Below are 22,478 nucleotides of genomic sequence, written 5' to 3' on the forward strand. Positions count from 1 at the left end.
CCCAGACAGACACATACACACACAGAGACAGACAAAGACCCACATGCACATATATATTTTGTGGGGTGAATTTGTACTTGCAGAGTTACATTGTACTTTGCTCAAAAACTGCATGCATTCATGTAAAACTTCGTTATCTCACTTTTTAGATTAGAATCAATCTAAACATCATGGCATAGATGAAAGGCTTAACAGACAATCAATTTTTCAATGTATAATTTCAGTTACATCACACTGTAAATTTTTGCTATAAATTCTGTGAGTTAGGATTGAGCCCTCCACTACCACCTGATGAAGGAGTGAAGCTCCGAAAGCTAATGTGCTTCCAAATAAACCTGTTGGACTATAACCTGGTGTTGTGTGATTTTTAACTTGGTACACCCCAGTCCAACACTGGTATCTCCAAATCATGGACAGGTATTGGCATTGATCAGTTGGGCCAAATGATTAGTTGGTGATGGATTCTCAGTAATAGAAAGATGAAGCGTTTACGGTACAGATGGAGGCTGGCTGATTAAGAGTTCTGCTGTCTAATTCCACTTAAAGCTCCTGGTCTGTAGCCCTGAGGATGATAGTACTTCAAGTGTATATCCAAGTGTGTTTTAAATACAATGAAAGTTTCTTGCAATCACTGCCCTATCAGGCAGTAAGTTCCAGATATTCACCACCCTCTGAGTTAAAAATTTCTCCTTGACGCTCCTCTGATCCCTTTGCCAATTACTTTCAATTTAAGCTCCACTCCGCAGAGGGAAATAGATCTTTCCCATCCACTCTCAACAGGCCCCTCATAACTTTATACACCAAAGTTAAAACTTCTCATAGCCTCCTGTTCCAAAGAAAAAAAATTCAGGCTATTTAATCTTTGTTCAGAGCTAAAATATTCCAGCTTGGCAACAATTCCTCTGTCCCTCTCGAATGTGGTCAGAACTTAACACGATATGCTGGCCATAGGTTAACTGGGTTTTTACATAACCTCCTTTCTCTGAAATTTTCTGTGCCTTGCCTAATAAAGTTAAAAATCACACAACACCTGGTTGTAGTCCAACAGGTTTAGTTGGAAGCAAATAAACCTGTTGGACTCTAACCTGGTGTTGTGTGACTTTTAACTTTGTACACCCCAGTTCAATACCGGCATCTCCAAATCTTGCTTAATAAAGGAAACCATCTGATGAACTTTCTTAATCATATATTAACCTACACATTAACCTTGTTACTTTCACATATCTGTAGACATGTAATGCAAGGCCCCTCTGTTCCACGACTTGTCAGCATCCCAACATTTTTTTACGTTTACTCTTGCCTTTTTGCCTTTCTAAATATATACCATGCACTTCAGTCAATTGAATTCAATTTGCCACTTTTCTGCCACCTGGCCAGTCTATTGATATCTCCTCACAGTTTGCACCTTTCTTGCTCACTAATTTTGATAAGATCTTCCACGTTTTAAATCATGCTCCTTTTATTGGAGTTTAAATCATTGATACAAACCAGGAAAAGCAAGGGGCTAGTGCTGGCACATTTGGTACCTCATTGGAAAAAGCGTTCTCGACACAAAACGAAAAAATTTTTGCTTTATATCACTGACAATTTAGGATCCCCCTTGATCTGTTACTTTTCTGACCAGACGCTTTTGTTAAAAAGCCTTGTGAAAATTCATGCAGACTGCATCAAACATTGCTACTGACATGGTCTATACTGGAAAATGGAATCAGGTTAATAAAAGACAATTTTCCCTGAACAAATCCATGCTAGCTCTCCTTCGTTAATCCATATCTTTTGTCGTGAGAGAGTTATCATGACAGTGTTATGAATTTGAAAGACAAAATGTTTTGAATGTTACTGAAATAACTCCACAGACGCTGATATCCCCCTCACCAAGTCACCCTTTGTTTACATGGCGAGAGTCCTTGACACTGATCTAGCTTCCTTATAGGAGAAAGTGAAGGGAGGAAGAGAGCTTCCTGAAGAAGGGCTTATGCCCGAAACGTCGATTCTCCTGTTCCCTGGATGCTGCCTGACCTGCTGCGCTGTTCCAGCAACACATTTTCAGCTAGCTTCCTTATAGTCAGGTCTCGGAGTGAGCAGAGCCCCTGACATTCCTGTTTATTTTTTTAGGACAATTAGTGAAATAACTCCACAGAGCCGGTATCCCATCAACAAGTCAGCCTTACAGTCCTTGGCACTGATCCAGTTCCCTCAAAGCCAGCTCTCAGAGTGGACAGAATCTCTGACACTCCTGTTTTTTTTTTGTTTCCCCACACTACTGCCTAACTGCGGTAGTGCTTATGACATTACTGTTTATTTATTTATTTCCCCCCACCCCACATTACTACCTAATTGCGGTAGTGCTTATTACTTTTCCCGCCAGCACCCATGTTGTGTGTGTGCAGGTGTGAGACACAGTGAGAGACACAAGGTGTACGAATCTTTATTCAATTTCCACCACCAGGAAGAAAGGAAACACCCGAGTGGCCAGTGACAAGCAGTGCCCTTCACATCAAAGGGCAATGCTGTGTGATCAAACAGTGAAGGGGAGGGTAGGGATTAAATTAGCGGGGGAAATAATGCACTCCACTCCCTGCGGTGCCCACCTCTCCTTGAACAACTCCAGGGTGTAACATTCCTTATATATATTTGTCAGTCAGGGCTCCTTGATTGGACTAGATTAACAACCCTAATTAGAGAACTCACCTTCTGTGAGGTCCACCTGGCTGACCTTGTTATAATCACTTCAGTTACCTTTGTAAAAACAAGAGACCAATTTTACAAAATGGCTCCCAGAACGTGCAGTACGAATGGTACATTCAAGCATCCCCTTATTTCCAGATGTGAAAGAACTCAGATTATATCCACAAATGTAAACAGATCCAATGGAATTTGGTGGCTTTCTTTCAAGCACAAAGACAGTTGTGAAACTTTAAGGTTTGAAAAGACAACTACTGCCAAGGGTGGGGGACTCTGAAAATAAATGACCTTGATGCCTCACAAGATAGCACATTTGTTATGGAGTCACATGACACTGCAGCCATCTTTTCTCTTGTTCAAAAGGGCTAATATTATTATAAATACCACCACCAGATGGAGCACCAAGCGTACACATGTTGGAACACAGTGTATTGAAACCAGCTGACATCCCCAACCCCATCTGCTCATGAGTCAGGAGGTCGACCAGTTGAGTCACACCTTCTTTGATAGTGAGGGTAAGTAGGAAATCATGTGGAACTGATATAGCAGCATTTCCGAGCCCCAGGCGTGGTTTTCCTGCTCTGGGACAGCCCCTCCCCTGGCAACCCAGCCACCCAGGACCAAGTGATAGGACAATCAAGTCAAATGAGGGGCTCCTGGGAGGGGAAGCTCCCTTTCATTTGGCTCAGTCTCCCCTTCTGCCTCCATCTTGCTCCCAGCCTCCTCATCCACAGCCTGGTGACAGTGGAACATGTGCATATTAGAACTTTCCTGTGACACCGTGGCCTCCAGGAGACCTCACCAGCTACATTTGTATATGTGAGTGGGCCATTTTGACGTTATTTATAATCACTTGAGTTAAAATATCCTGCTGTAAACTGGCAGATTCTCTAAGCTGAGAGCGCTCCAATCCTCAGATAGAAGGACCTAACAAGCCCTGCCATCAGAGTGCTGTAATCAACTGGGCCATAATAAGGCCACAAGTCCTTAAAAGAGAATCTCTTTTTCCCTACCTTATTCCATGTGCAAGCCATCTGTGAAAACAACCCTGGCAGATCAACTGTGAGTGTCGTCACACTTTGAAGAAACCTTTGCAAGTCCAAATTCTTCTGGCAGTTTACATATTGATCAAAAACAAAACAGGCATGCCCCAAAATAGAGAGTGAGTTCCATTCAACCTTTAAAAGTATTGTTTTCATTTTCATCCATAATGAATTATTTTTATGTGTGTGAGTGAGAGAGAGAGAGTTTCTCAGTAACTTCCAAGATTGTGAAAACAATCATGTGGAACTGATATAGCAACATTTCTGAGCTCTGGTTGTGGTTTCCTAGCTCTGGGACAACAAGCTTGCTGCTGGATTATTTAAAACTGTCTTGCTCACTTTGAGCTTCAGAAAGATCCATACCGAATACATTTGATCACAGGCAGTTTTGGGGCACCACCTTTGAGTGTCCTTCTGAAAAGATGTTCCATATTCCTTATTCCTTGAATTCCCCACTGGAATGTCATGCTGACAGGTCTATAACAAGAGGACAAGCTTCGCAATCCTCCAATGTTCTGACAGATTGTCATGAGCCAAAGAGGATTAGAGAGTGATGGCCCTAGCCTCTACTATTTCTCACTTGTTTTCCTTAGCAGCCTGAGACATTTTTCATCCAGGCTTGGTGACTTATCAATTTTCAAGGATGTGTGCCCTTAATGCTTCCTCCTCCACTGTATTTATCCCATCAAATATTTCACACTACTCCTCCTTAACTATGATGTTTGGATCATACCCCTCTGTGCAGACAGACACAAAGTATTCCTTTGGAATGCTCACTTGATCTCCCTCCTCAAGCAAGTTGCATTTTTTGGTTTCTAATCAGCCCTATCTTCCCTTTGAGTTTCTCAAACTTGTAGCTATGTCTGTCAGAAGATCTGCTGTGCCAGACTCCTCTGTCTTGTGCCATCCTCACAGATCCACTAGAACTCATCTGCAGCCTGTTCTAGTAATCTACAATATCTGGGCATTTATCCAATTGTTACATATGAATCCTTGCTGTTTTGTTTTATAGCAGCATTTAAACTGTGATTCATTGGCTAAAAAGCACTTTGGAATGTATCGAGGGTGTGAAAGGCATTGATTTAGATGCAAGTTCTTTCCTTATTACTCACTCACTCACCAAACATCCAAAACTTCATTTCTTTTACCATCTAACTGGCTTTCCTGAAGAAAGACCTACATCATTTCCCTCAGTCCTGCAGCTTTCACAATTTTAAGGCTGCTCACCACCACCTTCTCAAGGGCAATTCGGAATGGGCAATTAGTACCAGCAATGTTCACATCCCATGATGCGGGATGCAGACAGAAAAATAAAAGTGTCATGAAAACCTCCTCTACCTTTTTGCATTGCCTCTCCAGCATTGTTTGCTGCTCGATTCCAGTCTCCTCCAGCCCTAGACAAGCTGACAGCTCCTGTTGTGGATCAGGAAAGAAAAACATCCAACCTCATTGGCCGTTCTACAGTCTGAAGATGTGAGGTAAGCAACTCTGGCAGTGGCATCTGGAAAACCAGGCAGTGGCTTGAAAAACTTTTATTTCCATCATTACCAATCAATGGAGTAATGTAGCAATAAATTGGATTAACAACCTGCAGGCAAGAGACAGCATAATGTTGTTTTTAAACCACAAAACCACAGCAGCTTGGCAGAGGCTAAAGGTAAGGCCATTGATACCTCCTTTTCTTTTAAATAATATTTGAGCTGGATTCATTTATTTTTAACATTGGTTCAGCTAATACAGCAGCTTTGCACTCCAGCAATCCAATCAAGTCCTGCAAAGTAATTGACAAAATAATAAGCAATGTCAATTTATATTCTTTGACTGAATTATAATGGAATATTTTAGTGAAATGTTTTTGCTATTAAAGAATAGCATTTTCACAATAAAAATGAACTGTGCTGAAGTATTTGGATGTTTTATCTATCAGGCGATACAGGAAGTTTGGGTATTTGTTGTATTTGAGCCTGATAGCCCATGAGCCCTATTTTTGACTCTGTGTAAAGTTTGACAGGACTGCAAATGGGATGAAAGTAAGAGTAGTACCAAGAGATGCAGTAAGAGTGATAGAAAGTGTTTCTTCTCATTTTCAAGGCTACTTAGGTCATGTTTCCAAGCTGCAACATGTTACGGTACATGGGGAGTGAATGGTGGGGGTATGTGGGTCTGTTTTTCTATGTCAACCAGCCTGGCAGGTATTGGAGTTGTGCCAGTACTGATGCAGGCATTTAGGTGTCCTAGAGATGTGAAGTGCCATCCCACTGACCTTGTATACCCTGGTATGGCTGCTGCTGGAGGGGATCAGCAGGAAGGTCCTGGCATAATTTCCAGTTTGCAATCTAAAAGTTGTTGCGCAATTATGTACAAGCATGTTGTGATACATAAATTGTAGAAACCAATTTAGTACCTGAAAAGGTTTAATAACGTGATCGGTAAACACCGTCCATTAGGATATGAAAGATTGTTCCTGGGAGGAGCTAATGTGGATTGTTAGTGTTATACTGGTGTGCAGTGTGATGGGTTCGAGCTGTTCTAATTTACTGTAGCTGATAGTGTGTCAACCTACCCTTACATTGAGCCTAGTATCTTCTAAGAGACTCACATAGGTTACCATGAAGGACTCTCCTTATTAACCTTGTTTAAGGCGCAGTGTCCCTCAGGTTAAACTATCACCAGTCATCTCTCTCTAATGGAAGAGCAGCCACTATGTAATGAGTCCATAGTGATTGGAATGAGGTCAGCCAGGTGGACCTCATAGTTAACATGGCCCAAGCAGGGAGCCCTGGCTGACAGATATAAACAGGAGGGTCAAGAGTTCTGCTCACACTAGGAGTTGGCTCTGAGCTAGCTGGGTCAGTGTCATGCAATTTGCATGTGTAAATAAAGAGTACCTTGATGGGAAATGAGCCTTTGTGGAGTTATTTCAAAGTCTTTACTATTTGTCAAGATTGAAGCCATTTTATGTTGGAGACTAGTACCTAAAAGAAGGACTGGGAGCAGCAAATCTACCCAAAGGTGTCCCAGATTGTTTAACTGCACCCCATAACATAGATGGTGACATTGGTGAGGATTTTGCTAAATGTAAATAGTAACAGCAATGGTCATCAGAAAATTTCAATTAGCTGTGCCGAACATAGACTAGTACCACTGCTAACATGGCTGTGCCTAACATAGACTGAAGAGCACTGTCCGATGAAATGGCCAGGTCTATAAAAGCCACAGCCACCTGAAGACAAGAAGCAAGGAAAGAAATTCCAGTCAGAAAACTGACAATGTATCCCCAGCAGCTCAAAATCAGCCAGAGCCTGTAAACCTCTGTGTAACTAGCGGGTTAAAAAAATCTGTCTGTACAAGTTCTAGTTGTAGGGAAAACTATTGAAAATACTTCAGTAGCACATGAAGAGTTGAACCAAAGCTGTAAGGGGAAATATCAGGATGAGATACCCCGAATACAGTTGTCAGTATCAGCTACATCAAGTAGATTAGTTCCTTTGGAGAGGGGAGTGAAAATCCTTAGACTTGAGAAAATATTCAAGCCTGGAAACCTAAGGAAGTGCTGAAATTTATACAGTTAGTAAATTATCGTTGTTAAAATCCTCTAAAATTATTGGGAAAGGCTGTGAAAATGATCCTGAGAGAAGGATATTTGCTAAGAAACTTGTTAAACAGCAGACAATTAGAGTGAAAATAAAATCACAAGTAAAGAGTTTTGTAAAACTCAATGTTTTGAGGGAAAACCTGATTTTCATTGTGCAACTGACGATTCCCTTAGTGATTCAGTAACAGCGGAACGCCATTTTTTTCAATCTAAAATGGCACAGAAACCATTGAAGAAAAAGCAGAAGGATCATGAAAGCCATGAAGGGGAGGGGAAAATGGTTTAAAATTGGGTAGAGTATCTCAAAAGTGGGAGTAACAGGTGAAGCTAGTTGTTTCACACTGCTATGCAATGGCAACATAAGTTGGTGTTTGTCACTAACAGGATGCTGCCATCGAGCCGAAAAAACAAAACAAAACAGTAACATGGAATGTCACTTTCAGTGTCATTATGATAGAAGGTGTATAGGTCATACATCCAAAAGTATAGCGGATCTTATCAAACAGCATGTGCCTTCAGCTGTTCACAACAAGCAAGGTGTTGATTGCAAATAGGCAAAAGTGAGGACTGCAGATGCTGGAAACCAGAGTTTAGATCAGAGTGGTGCTGGAAAAGCACAGCAGGTCAGGCAGCATCCAAGAAGCAGGAAAATTGACATTTTGGGCAAAGCCCTTCATCAGTTGATTGCAAATAACCAGCTGATGAGCACCATACTTGCAACACTGTGTCCTGCATTAGTTGTAATTCTGCAATTGGACATTTTCTGGATAAGCCTGATTACATGAAAAATTACATTGACCAATTTGCGATTGCCAGTCAGTCTAGCAGTGTGACAAACATGCATTTACAGGAAGCCTGTTATATGTATACACAGGATCTATTCAGACAGAAAGAACATATCTGTACACTAAGCCTGTTACAACTGAATGAAAGAGGTGACAGCCATTCGCTAATTAGTATTTCAGGGCGATGCAATGACCAATCAGAATCGTCCTGCCTGGATTCAAATGTAAACAAAGTCTAGAAGTTGACTGTTAATCATCATTAATTGTTGCATTCTCTATGGCAAAACCTCTATTAATCAGAGTCCACTTGCAAACCCATAATCACTATTCTCACATGCAACATAAATGTTGGTTTTCCTCATGAATTGGTATTCTTGCATATTGTCCTGATGAATGCAACACAAAAATCTTGTCATAATTTGTCTTTTTTTCAGCACTACTCCAGGTCTGTACTATCAACCAACTATTTGTATAGTATTTCTTCATTTTAACACATTTCAATGATTTTTAAATGCTTGAAGATGCTTTTATCAGCACAAATGGAAGAATAATTCTGAAATATTTAGAAGCTTACAACTTTAATAGTAAAACTTTACTAGCAATTCATCTTTATTATTCACTTACTAAAGGAAGAAGACAATTAATATATGTGAAGTGATTAACCAATTAAAAAAAACTGAACAGTAAAATTCGCTACATTTACAAATCAAATCCTGCAACAACTTTCAAGTAAGTCATTTAAATAACAGAAACAATTGGAGTTAAATGCAATGACAATGGAGAATGACATTATACCTCCAAACAAAATTAAAGCCACAGTACCTTCAGACAGGAAATTAAATAGGATAATGTGGAAGAGGCAATTCATGTGAGACAGAATTGGTTCAGGATTACAGAAGAAGCCCAGAGAAGAACAAGTAAACACATTTCTTATTCTGTAAATCTGTTAGCAGGTTGTATTTTAAAACACCAGGATGTAAAAGATGAGACAGGTATTTTTGATAATATTATAAAAACATTTGACAATTACTTTACATCAAGTGCCAATGGAGAGAGCAAGACTTGATGGATGAACACAGCTTCTGGGAGAACGTACTGACAACTTTATTAATTTTTGATCTTTGCATGTTATCAGAAGTTTGTGACTGTGGTCATTTGTAATTAAACGAAGTCCAAACAGAATAGTCATCGAAATTTCTGATACAACTCTTTTACATAAGTTATAATTAAATGGGAATCTCAAATTGGAAAGAAGCATTGAGAGTCTGGTGGGAACTAAAATTCAAAGACAGTTCAAAAACGTCAACTTTGCTCAAGAAGTCCATCAGAATTTGTCAAGTTATTTAGGTACAAATGTGCCAAAACATCACATAACAGACTGGCACAGTGCATCATTAAATCTTTCGATGTGAGAAGTTACTGTTCCAGATCGAGTTTAAAATCACATGACCAGAAATAAAACGCCAGTTTTGTCAATAATGCAACCTTTGTAAGAACAGTAGGATATTTCCAGAGAATGTACAAAAGTCAGAAAATAACCATTGAACCCAAAGAACTAAGAATGTTTCAGTGCGTAATGAGGTTAACATCTTACAGAAAACACTTTTGCCAAGAATTGGATCACATATCATTATGTAACAGAATGATACCTTGGGAAACTATGAATCAGTCTTGCCTAGAGGTAATAAGTGACTTATCTGAACCAAATCATACAGGTCAATATCATCTAATTCGGTCCAAACCTGACCCTGGGTGAGTGTTTATCAGCTGAAAGAAATCCCTTGCTCGAAGGGAGCGAAACTGTTGCCATCTGCAAGCAGAATACCACACAAACCCAAATGAATGCTGAAAACTGTCTTAAAGTGCAGAGGCCAGTATTATGTGGACAATCATCAGTAACCAACACATCTCATGCAGAGCCAAAAAACAAGGTTCCTCTTAAAAGTCTACAATGTTTAGGAAAACCACAATCAGCTCTGAAGCTAAGCACCAGTAATCAATGGAAACTTGCTGAACTGGAAGAAGACTTCCTTGGCCTCACAAGAACTTTTTTCTGAACTTATGAAAAGATATATACAACTCACGATTCACTGCATTGGTGTCTGAATACTTTTTGCGACCAGAAGAGCAGAAGAAACGATTGATTTCACAGGTTTGGAAGAATTATTCAATTATCTTTCAACTTCAACCATATTCAATAAATCTGCCCGTATTGTAGCCGCTTGCCTTTCTCATTTGTTCAAATTGTCCTGTTCCTCCACCTCCAGCTTCATCACTTCCTCAGCTTCTTGCCTTGGTGCACAATTGAAAGAACAACAGAATGGCAAGATTGTGCAGTTTGAAGCATCCAGGTACAAATGTGATTTCCATCTCATCAAAGAGCCTGTTCTGTAATGGTTTCCTCTGCCTCTCCATACTGACCCCATGTGCATTTTTGTCTGTGTCATGGAAAGGAGGCACAAACTTCAACATGATTAAATTGATGAGATTAATTGTTTCTCTGCATTTCCAGTGCTTCAGTGGCATTCTTTGTGCAGCATTGCACTCCAAACTGCAAGACATAGCTTAGAGGTCTGGTGCTAGCCTGGATGGAACTAAATTGAAGTTATGAGGCATGGACACCTTGTCAACTAAGGCAATTCAGTCCATGCCTTGCTTTGAGGTTGGGATTGTGCCTGCAACAGTTGACAGATCTCAAGCATAATCTTTGGTGAAGCAGTGATAACCAAAGTATTGAACTCCAATGACATTGAGGTACAAAATGTTGCTTGAAGATTGCCATAGATGTATGGAACCCTATTCCTCCTTCTAAGTCCAGCCATTTGTCATGCTGCATCTATGGACTTCCTTTATTCTCCCAGACATATCAAAGAGACCATTCATGCTTGGAAGTGGCTTGTTTCAGTGCAAGGTTTTAAATCAATAAAACAGATACTTCAGCACTGGCCAGACCACTTGCTTTAGACTATAGCCAAATAAAAGAAAGCTCCAACATGTTAAGTTCCAGGTAAATGGATCATTCTCCAATTTGCTTTAGCACCAAGTGTCATTTTTTGAGAGCCTGAGAGAAACAGGGAGAGCTAATGCAAACCTTCAGTTCTGCTGCTATGGATCAATTTCCTTTTACACTGTATATCTGTTATGCTCCTAAAGTTGTTGACTGAAATACAGTGACTTCATATCTTTCTGTGTCTGGTTTAATTATTTTTACTAAGCTGGATAGTCTTATAAATTTCCACTCACGCACACACACACAATGATTGGGCAGAAGGAAAAAGTGGAAAAATAGTTCAGTAGTCTTTGTTGAGATGATCTTTATGACTCTTCTGCTGACCAACACATTGCTTCAGTCATCTTTCTCCAGATGCTTTCACTGGTTTCAAAGAGACAAGGTCTCTGACTTTTCAGTGAAGACCACAGCTGTTGCAGTAACTTAAACATGTTTACAGTGAGCTTTAACCATTCAGAACAGCAGATCACTCCTGAGCTGGGGAAGAAGTGAACACTTCTCTCTCTCTCTCTCCCTTTCTCTTTCTCTCTAAATTGTTCCCAGTTGCAAGCTGCTCACTTACATGAGAACCAATCACACAATCGTTGGAAGTCAAAAGGTCTCTGCCATTGATAGCTGTTCCCTATTCCATTGTCCAATCAATCTCTCGATGCCAGCAAAAGCTGCATCTGCAGATGCCCTCAGTTCCCAAATATCTGCAATACAAATTTCAATTACTGTTTGTTCAAGTAGTTGTTTACACAATGTTTGGCAGAGGTAAGCGGTTAGTTGCTTTTCAAAACATGCAGCTGCTCTTTCAAACACTGGTTTTTAAAACACTTTCTTATTTAAGCCAACAGTTTTTGAAAACAAAAATAAAATGACATGGTCCTTTCCTTACCCTTGGTTGAGATCATTACCCCTGACATATGGTTGACTGTCTGGCATTACTATATTTCTGCGTCATTTTCAGTAGATGCAAGTTACTTACTCCAATGTAGCTCATTAACTTGCAAAATAATTTTCATAATTAGTGGGCGCAGGAATATCTTGCTAGAATACAATCTACTGCACTGAATATCAATGAGAATCTGTTATGAAAAAGCCAAAAAATATAACAGAAATAAATCAGCAACAGTCAACTACAATAAAGGGATTGAGAAAATCATAGTGAAAACAGAAATGTTTTATGTAGAACAAAGTTTATTGAAGCTCTACAACAAGAGGTAATATTAATCTTTTTTGTGACAGATATACACTGAAATACCAAAACATCTTGACATGCTGCGTGAAAATTGCTGTTCATCTCATTTGGTGAGTGATATGGAAGTATAGGACTGATCTCACTTCTATTTTTCATTCGGAATCAGACACAAGAGGTACAAGTAAAGTTCCAAATAAAAAAAAACTGCAGATGCTGGAATTCTGAAACAAAAACAGATTGTTGGAGAAACACAGCAGCTCTGGCTGCTCTTGTGGGGAGATAGCAGAGTTACAATTTCAAACTGAAGACTCGAAATGTTAACTCTGTTTCTCTCTCCACAGGTATTGCCAGACTTGCTGAGTCTCCCCAACACTTTATATTTATGTATAACTGAAATGTGCTCTGTCTGCCAAAGTGTTCTCCATTTTGCTTTCTAGTGTGTCCTGGGTGTACGCAGACTCCAGACTGCAGTCTGTTATAGCGTTGTGTTGGGAATCATAAAGTAGAGATGCCAGTATTGGACTGGGGTGGAGAAAGTCAGCATTATATGACACCAAGTTAAAGTCCAACAGGACTTCAAGTAAACCTTTCGGACTATAACTTGGTGTCATGTGACTTCTTAAAAATGTGTTGCTGGAAAAGCGCAGCAGATCAGGCAGCATCCAAGAGGCAGGAGAATCGACGTTTCGGGCATAAGCCCTTCTTCAGGAATCCTGAAGAAGGGCTTATGCCTGAAACGTCGATTCTCCTGCTCCTTGGATGCTGCCTGACCTGCTGCGCTTTTCCAGCAACACATGTTTAAGCTCTGCAGTCCTCACTTTCTCCTAGTCATGTGACTTCTGACATTCACAATCATTGGTGCCAAGGCTTGCAGCTAGTTCCTGCTCACTCATCTCAGTTTTTCTAAAGAACAGCAATAAGAAGCCACTGAGAAAGCACTATTTCAGGAAGAGAAAACACACTGTTGCTGGATGTGCTCAGACCCCTCACATAGCCTCCAGTATGGTGAGGGCTCTACTCACCTTTTGAGGCACACTGTGGGGAATGGTTCCACAAGTGCACCCTCCTAAAAGACCCCAGGCAAAACTAATTCAATTCATCGTTTGTTTCTAATTTCTAATAACTTTGATCTGTTTATCTCAGCAACCATGCAATGAACCAATCACATTGCTCACCTTCAGCAGTCACTGTACAATATAGTCAGTCCAGTCAGCTGTGGGTACAGTTAAAATCATGTAATGTAGCTGTAACATCAGTCAGCATAGAACCCAGACTCTATTTAAGTCTTAGAGTATTAGAGTAGTGGAAATAGCTTGTGCAGTTAATAAACATCAATATATTTGTCTCAACAAAAGTGCAGTCTCAGACCTCTCTTAGACTAATAGTGCTGTTTCACTCAAGAAACCATATCAAAGAGAATTCAAAAAGTGTAATATTATCATTAGCATCCCGAGCATGTCAAATGGCACAGCACAAGAGGAGGCCAGTGTGTCTCAGCTGGTTCTTTCTTACATCTTTTTATAAAGACAACTTTAAAAACAACCTCTTGCTTCCTCTTGCCTCTACAGATCCTCAGAAAAATAGCATTTTTCAGAAAGGTGCAGTACAATGCAGATTTCACAACGAATTGGCCAAGTTAAAAAAAGCAAACACATATACTGTAATAAAGTCATGCAGATAATGCAGAACCATTATGGTGGAAGCAACAGAATGATCTGTGGCACGGTGACTCAGTGGTTAGCACTGCTGCCTCACAGCACCAGGGACCCAGGTTCGATTCCAGCCTTGGGTGACTGTCTGTGTGGAGTTTGCACATTCTCCCTGTGTCTGCAAGGGTTTCCACCCACAGTCCGAAGATGTGCACGTTAAGTGAATTGGCTATGCTAAATTGCCCATAGTATTAGTTGCATTAGTCAGAGGGAAATGGGTCTGGGTGGGTTACTCTTCGGAGGGTTAGTGTGGACTGGTTGGGCCAAAGGGCCTGTTTCCACACTGTAGGGAATCTAAAAAAAAACTCTGAAGCAGAAGATTATAATCTGTTGTATTGGATGAATTAGGCTATTGATTTATTTTTTAAATATATTTTTATTGAAAAATTAATTTTTTAATATTACTACAAATACAAAACAATACAACTCAAAAAAATACAAAGAAAGAACACCAAAAAGGAATGTAAAAAACCCAAACCGCTCTCATGTACAGATGTATAAATGTATTAAAATATTTAAACAAAAACCCCAACTAACTACTTAACTAAATAAATAATAACTAACAACAAACTAATAAATAATAATAATACAGCTCAGTAAAACAAAGCACTAACTCTTGGATATCGAGAGCATTAAGATTCACATATTGATACATTCGCAGATCCCCCCTGTGGATATCGGACTCGTAAAGCACAATCGTTATAGCTATATAAAACCCCTATTAGTGTGGCAGACAAACCTGTGTACAGGTATTCGAAAAAGGGCCGCCATGTCTTACAGAAATTGTCAGTTCTGTGGTGTACCATACTTGCAAGAAAATCCAAGGGGATATGCTCCGTAACAGTCTTATGCCAACCTGACAGGCCCAACGGATCTTCGGACACCCAACCGAACAAGATATTCTTTCTTGTGCAGAAAGTGAGGATGTTGAAAGGTTTTTTTTCTTATGCGCATCTATAGGGAATACACTGGGCAGGCCAAGAAGAAGAGAGATCGAGTCCTTCTCCACCCCTACACCCAAAATCCCCTCCATTGCACCCGCCACTGCACTCCAGTATGTTTGAAGCCTACCACAGGGCCAGAGACAATGGACAAGAGTACCGTAATAACTCTATACTTGGGGCATGTTGAAGATACTCCTGGTTTAAATATTGACAAACGGTCTAGAGCCAAGTGGACCCTGTGGTGAATCTTCAACTGTAAAGCATGGGTCCTATTGCAAATTGATATCTTTCTTGCGTTTCTCCAAATATCTTCGCATACCTCTGAGGAGACCTCAATGCCTAGCTCTGTCTCCCACACCCTGCAGAGTCAATGGATCTCATCTGAGGGACCGTGGCCCAGTTTACGATATAAAGTGCTGACAGAAAGTGTACTGTTAGCACTGAGCACCCTCTTCTCTGTCAGATTTGTAGGGATCAGTCAAAAGTGTAGTTTTTTAAAAAATAAAATCCCTAACTTGAAAAAAACGAAAGAGGTCTGTGCTAAATAGTTCACATTTCTGTGCTAATGGATCAAAAGACATCATTGTGTTTCCCTCAAATAAATCACCCATGCAAGACACACCCCTAGCTGCCGAATGTTTGAATCCTGAATCCATCACCCCAGCTGAAAACTCAGCATATCCACTAAAGGTGTAAGAGAAGATATTTTGCTAATATTGCCTTCCTTCTACTGAATTGCCCTCCATGCTTTAACAGTATTGATAACTATTGAGTTATCTATTCAGATAACTATTCCTTAACAGTCCTCATTTTGTCCAAAAACAGCAAACTGGTAAGGGGGCACTTTGCCTGAGAGGTTTTGATATCTAACCATATTGAAAGAGGGTCCCCAGGTGCCTAATCACTCACGTAAGATAAAAGCAAGCTGAGTTAATAGTTTTTCATGTCCAGGAGATCCACTCCCCCCAGTCTGTGAGGCAATTGCGGTTTAGCTAATTTAATGAGGAGCTGCTTATGATGCCAAATAAGAGAGCTGAACCAGCAGTTCAGTTTCCTGAACGTTTGTTTTTCGAAAATTAGGGGGAGCATCTGTATAGGGTAAAACACACGGGGGAGAATATTTATCTTAATAAGAGCTATCTGACCTAACCATGAGACTGGAAGCGCCTCCCATCTTTGAAGGTCTTGTTTGATTTTGTCAAATAATTGAACAAAATTAGCTTTAAACAACTGATCAAGAACTGGAGTGATGGATATGCCCAAATATATAAAAACCCCCCGTGACTAATTAAATGGGAATCGATATTCACCCTCAAGCCCGTACACCTTTGTAAGACCACCCACAGGCATAGCCTCTGATTTTGTAAAATTAATCTTGTACCTTGAAAAGGTGCCAAATGAGCTGATGTTTTGTATGAGACGAGGCACCGAAATTGCTAGATTTGACAAAAAGATGAGGACATCGTCCGCGTACAATGAAATCCGATGTGATTTTGACCCCACTTCTGGAGCCGATGTTTTGGGACGTCTATGAATGGTCTCTGCCAATGGTTCAATCACTAATATAAAAAGCAATAGCAAAAGGGGACAGTCCTGTCAGCTGCCCCTAAAAGTGCTAAAATTATTGATCGTACCCCATTGGTGATGACCGCAGTTAAAGGGCTACTGTAGAGAACCGTTACCCATTTTATAAAGGCTTCGCCAAGCCAAACTGCCCGAGAGAATAAAAAAGGTACAGCCATTCTACTCAATCAAATGCCTTCTCTGCATCTAGAGAGATCACCAATCCCTATATTGACTTGTTGACGTGCTTGAATTACAATAACCAGCCTCCTATTGGAGGATCCGCGGCCCTTTATGAAGCCTGTCTGGTCCTCTTTAACCATAGAAGGTAACACAGTCTTCAGCCTTAACGCAAGAGTCTTAGAAAGGATTTTAAGTTCAACATTCAAGAATGAAATGGGTCTGTAAGAAGCACAGTCCTCCACGATCTTCCCTTTTCTAAGAATAAGCGAAATATTGGCTTCTCTTTTGGATGGCGGGAGATGATCATGACTGTTCGAGTCATTGAACATGTTGAGCATCGGGCCCGACAATGTGCTTATAAATTTCTTATAAAATTCACTGGGAGGTCCATCAGGACTGGGCCCCTTTCCACTCTGAAGCTGCTTCATGGCCTCTTGCACCTCTTGATCCGATAAGGGGGCATTGAGAAAAGACTCTTGTTCGGAGGTCACATTCAGGAGCTTCAGATCCTTGAAAAAAGACTCCCCTCACTCCTCACAACCCTCTGATTGGTATAATTCAGAGTAAAATCTCTGGAATGTTGCATTAATCTTTTTCAAATCACATGTTAAGTTCCCAGATCCTTCCCTAATGGACATGATGGCTTGAGGGCACTCTTTTTCTTGGTGAGATACATTAGGTACCTGTCCAGTTAGTCACCATGCTTATACAACCTTGGGAAACTAAACTTCTTCTTTGCTGTCTGAGTGAGCACAGCATTCAATGCAGACAAGCAGTGCCTCTGTAGTTTTGCCAATGATGGCCTTTCAAAATAAGCCTTCTTGGATGCCTTCAACCGTGCTTCAAGGAGACGTTGCTGCTCACCCTTCTGCCACTTCCTACTAGCAGACTAGGAGATAACTAACCACTGGGCATAGGTTTTGGCAGTTTCCCAAAGAATGGACGGGCTACTAACCGAGCTTGAGTCTAGGAACCCCCTAAATTCCTTAGAGAAATACTCCACAAACTTATTATCCTTAAGGATAAAGGGATCCATTCGCCAGTGCCTCGGGCCCACTATAGCGTCCTTAATCTTAACCGACAGGTACACTGGAATATGATCGGAGATTGTAATATTACCAATCGTACAAGATGTCACCAAGTCCAGGGTTGCCATGGGGGTCAGAAAAAAAATGAATCCTGGTGTGACATCTGTGTGGATTGGAAAAAATCGTAAAATCCCTGCCTGTAGGGTGGAGACACCCCCAGTTGTCCACCAACTCTAACTCCATATACAGATCCACTAATTGTTTAGTTTGTACAGAGGGTACGGGGGATGGCGCGAAGGGGGGGTTGGAGGTGGGGGTGTGTGTCTTTTGGGCAACCTGTCTACCATGGGATTCATTAGACAATTAAACTCTTCCCGTATAATGATATGCCGGGACTTAAGACTGATCAATTTAGAGAATGCATCTACCAGACGTTTGAGAGGATGGGCCGGAGGGCAGTAAACATTTAAAACATCATATTCTTCTCTGTTTATTAGGGCTTTGAGAATTACAAACCTCCCGTGTGTGTCTTTAACACACTCTAGTAACTGAAATGTGAGATTCCTCCGAACCAATATAGCCACTCCCCTACTTCTGGTATTAAAAGGTGAAAAGTAAACCATATCAAAGCCATTCTGCTGAAGTTTTAAATGCTCCCCATCATCCAAGTGTGTCTCCTGTAATAAAGCAATATCCACCTTTTCCTTTCTAAGACTCGAGAGTAAATTTTTTCTCTTAATTGGTGAGTGACTCCCCTTGATGTTCCAGGCACACCATTTAATCAAGTCATTAGCCATAACCTTCTGTGATAACATTTAGATTCCAGAGAGGAGGAACTCAAATTACAAATCGCCAAGCCTTAGTGTCACAAGATCCATTGAACATAAAAATTACATGAACTAAAACTACTACAGTTAACAATCCTACAAAGCTATCAAAGACTATATACAATCAAAACCAAAAACAAACTAACATATAAAGTGCCAATGGCGCTAAAGAAGGGAACTCACCCGCGCCAAAAGAGGGCATCTACACATCCCAAAACCTGACTTTCTACCCCGCTGCCAATACTGCAGCCAGGGCATTTAAGGAACTGAACTGGGCATAAACTGCCCGTGAGTAGGCACCCAATCATCCCAACCATTTTCTCTTGTCCTAGCTAGAGCCGCACCATAAACTCAAGCAGGAAAGAAAGAAAATAAACCATGGAATAACAATGTGAACAAAGAAATTTTGAAAAAAAATGTAAGTACCGCACTTTTCCTTTGGTACAACATAACTTAGAAAGTGAAAGCACCCATCCTAACAACCCCCAAGCATAGTTTAGACCAGATTATTACCAATTAAACAAAAGGAAAATAAAGCCCCAACCGGACTTCCTCTTCTTTTTAAAGAAAAGTAGAGACATACCTGAACAAGACGACTATTTGTACATACTAAATTGTTCAGATTAAGTTAATTTGTCCACAAAGTCTCTTGCCTTCTCCGACGTGTCAAAGAGATATACAGCTCCATCTAATGTGATCTGAAGCATAGCTGGATATCTCGGAGAGCTTCGTCAATTTTCTCTTGATGCCACCATAGGATTTTCTTTTCCGGATCACCACCGCCGAAAAGTCCTGGAAGAACATAATCTTAGAGCCCTCATAAACTTGGGTCTTGAATCCTTCCCCTGGATTCTGAAAGCTTCCATGATTCTCTCCGTATTTCTATAGTGATGACACCACACCAAACAGGACAAGGACATTGGTCCAGACATGACCCGGTGAGCCCTCTCAATCTTCAAGCTTCTCATTCCAGCTTCCAAGTTAAGGGATTTCAACAACCAGTCCTCAATAAATTCACCTTCCTTACCCTCCAGCAGACTGATGATCCGAAAATTATTTCTTCTGTTCCTGTTCTCGAGGTTATCAACCTGGTCAAGAAAATTATGGAGCTGCATGTCCAGGGCCTGGATCTTATCCTTGGAGGAATTGGTATCAGCTTCCACCACTGTGACCCTGCGTTCTACCTCTTCTGTCCTTTTTTCCAGGTCTCCCAGCTGCTGTTCATGCTTCTGCAGTATGATAGAAATTGGGGCCAGCTTCTCCTCTATCTGTGTCCCCAACATCTCATGAGATTTCGCGAGCTCCTTCACCAGAGCCTGATAGGAAACTGAGTCCGAGGATCCTGCAGCTGAGCTGCAGGCCCAGCCTCGGACGTACCTCCTCCTTTCTTCAGCATCCCTGGCCAGCAAAAGCTGAGGTAAGTTGCTCTCTAACAGTTTTCTGGGACTCTATGACCTTTCTGGAGTCCCAGGATATCGCAGTGGTCCAGGTAGGGTGGGTTAGGACTTTGTCCCACTTGCTATGCGGTGCAGAGCTTTGCAACATGATCTTCCTAGATCACAGCCATCTTGGAACTCCCCCTAAAGCCCTTGAGTTTTAACTCAGAGGGATAAGTGCATGCCACAAGGACTGAATGAGCATTGATATTGCATGTAAAGGCCAAGATCTCACTTTCATATTCACTCAGCTCGAGACAAAACTTATAACAGAATTGCGAAATGACACAATTCTGGAAGCAAAGGTAAACTTATTCCAGTTGGAATTAATTATTTTAGACCAGTCACTTGAGAACATGTTACCTAAATTACAAACTTGTGAAATAATTGATTTCAGAAATGCCTACAAGAAATACTCCCTTACAAAACTGCGGATATGCTGGAAACAATTTGGTGGTGACTTGTGTTGAAAGTCTGAATTTTGGGGAGTTCTGATTGTTGTCGACAAATTTGTGGTGATTACTTTAATTTTTATCATCCTGTGAAAACAGGTGATGGTGAGCATCAGCCTGTTTTGTGACACACCCACATTTCTTTCTTATTAATTCAATGGAAAATAATTTTATTTGGGAATGATATCTTGGTGAGAAACCGGTTCCCCCAAAACACTCGCTGACAAAAGATCTTTATATAGTAAAAGAGACGTGGAGATATAGAGAAGGACATTTTATATATAACTCATGGTAATGACCTGGAATTTTCTGCTTCAGAGAGTGGCAGATGCAAACATAATTGACATTTTCTAAAGAAAATTTACTTGCATGGCTATGGGGTTAAGCAGGTATGTGGAGTTGACTAGATTGTTTCATGGGGATCTATCACTGTCTTGATAGGCTGAATAGTCTCTTTCTTTGCTGAAAATGACTTTATTACTTTGAAAAAAGCAGGAAGAAAGCACTTAAGATGAAAATATTTCAAGTTATAGCAATTTATTATCAGTTGAAACCATTAAATACAATTTGAGAAATACAATTTGAATTGTTCAGAATGAGGGATTTGAGTTACTGTGGGAGATTCTTTGTACTGAGGTCAAAAGGGAATATCAATGAAGGGTTGTGACACTTGGTCATTTCAGTCAGTTTTGAATCATGGTGAGTGGCTACTTATGTTAGTGCCTCCTATTTGAAGATTTGATTGTGAGAAAAGCCTTGCTTCAACCCTTCCTTATCACAAGGGAAGTTCCCTGACAAAGGAAGGAGTTCTACAAATGCACATATCAAAATCTTGATCAAGCAATGAGCTTATAGGAGCTGATGCTATTCCTGCTGAGGCCCACAAACCTGGAAGTCAATGTCTGCTCAAGATGCATACTGAAGTAAGCAGGAAAGTGCCTCCATTGTCTACGTATAGACATGGAAAGGAAATCCCCAGGCTTGTGACAGGTATGCAGGAATCTCACTTTCCGCCATTGCTGAAATAATCACTGTCAGTCTACTTCTGAGCAACTAAATGCAGTATCTTGACCTGAATCTGCTGCCAGAGAGGCAGTGCAATTTCAGAAAGGTTTAAGAAACCACTGACATGGTATTTGTGGTTAGAAAACTCCAGGAGAAATGCCAAGAACAGGATGTGGACTTGTGTAACACATTATTTACCCGACCAAAGCCTTCGACAAAGTTAGCGTAAGGGGCTTTTGGAAGTTAATGGGGAGGTTTATTGTAATGTGTCACCATGGTTCAACAGTTCCATGACAGCTCGTTCACCTGGTTGGTGGTGTGTTTTCTGACCCAGTCCTAGTCACTGAAGGGCTATGTACTAACATCAACCCTTTTAGTGTGCTTTTCACTGCCATGTTCTCCGAAACCTTCTTTCATTGCTGTGAAAACACATATAACATGACTGGGAAACTGCAAACTGACACATCACCAAGATCAAGGTCTCCTATGAGATACTTCGCTATTTTCCAGTTGCTGATGATCGTGCAACAGCTGCCTGTTCAAAGCTGAACATACAATGTGCAATGGATTTCTTGTCCAATGTGTCTGGCAACTTCCATCCTATGATCAGCATGAATCAAACTGAAGCATCATACCAAGTGAAAGCAAAATATTGAGGATGATGGAAATCTGAAACAAATACAGGGAATACTGAAAAAAGTCAGCAGGTCTCACCGCATCGGTGAAGAGAAAATCAGAGTGAATATTTCACGACCAGTGTGACATTTCTATAGACTTTTTCAGACTCTTCTCCAGCGCTGAAGACAACTCATATCAGACTCGAAGCATTAACTCTGTTTCTCTCTCCAGACTTTCAGATGCTGCCTGATCTGCAGAGGTTCTCTAGCATTCTCAGTGTTTGTTGAAGTAATACATCAGCCTGCTCCAGGAAAACTGGACCTTGAGCCCAAAATTTCAGTCCATGGTGACACCATGACCACACTGCTCATCAGCACACTCACTAGACATGCCTATTTTGCCAACAGGAAAG

General features: G+C 40.7%; 1 long non-coding RNA gene across 1 annotated transcript in view; it reads left to right on the forward strand.

Annotated features, from left to right (window-relative positions):
* LOC148145988 (uncharacterized) overlaps positions 1-22,404 on the forward strand; it is a 41,150-nt gene extending 18,746 nt beyond the window's left edge. Inside the window, exons 3-5 of the long non-coding RNA XR_015760954.1 lie at positions 5,088-5,206; positions 12,349-12,411; positions 22,298-22,404. This is a non-coding gene — a long non-coding RNA (uncharacterized LOC148145988). The remainder of the gene's footprint in view (positions 1-5,087; positions 5,207-12,348; positions 12,412-22,297) is intronic.
* Positions 22,405-22,478: the final 74 nt, after the last annotated feature.

Source organism: Chiloscyllium plagiosum, unplaced genomic scaffold (assembly GCF_037043375.1).
Source record: "Chiloscyllium plagiosum isolate Xiang-an unplaced genomic scaffold, Cpla_swu_hap1 HiC_scaffold_22, whole genome shotgun sequence".
Taxonomy (NCBI): Eukaryota; Metazoa; Chordata; class Chondrichthyes; order Orectolobiformes; family Hemiscylliidae; genus Chiloscyllium; species Chiloscyllium plagiosum.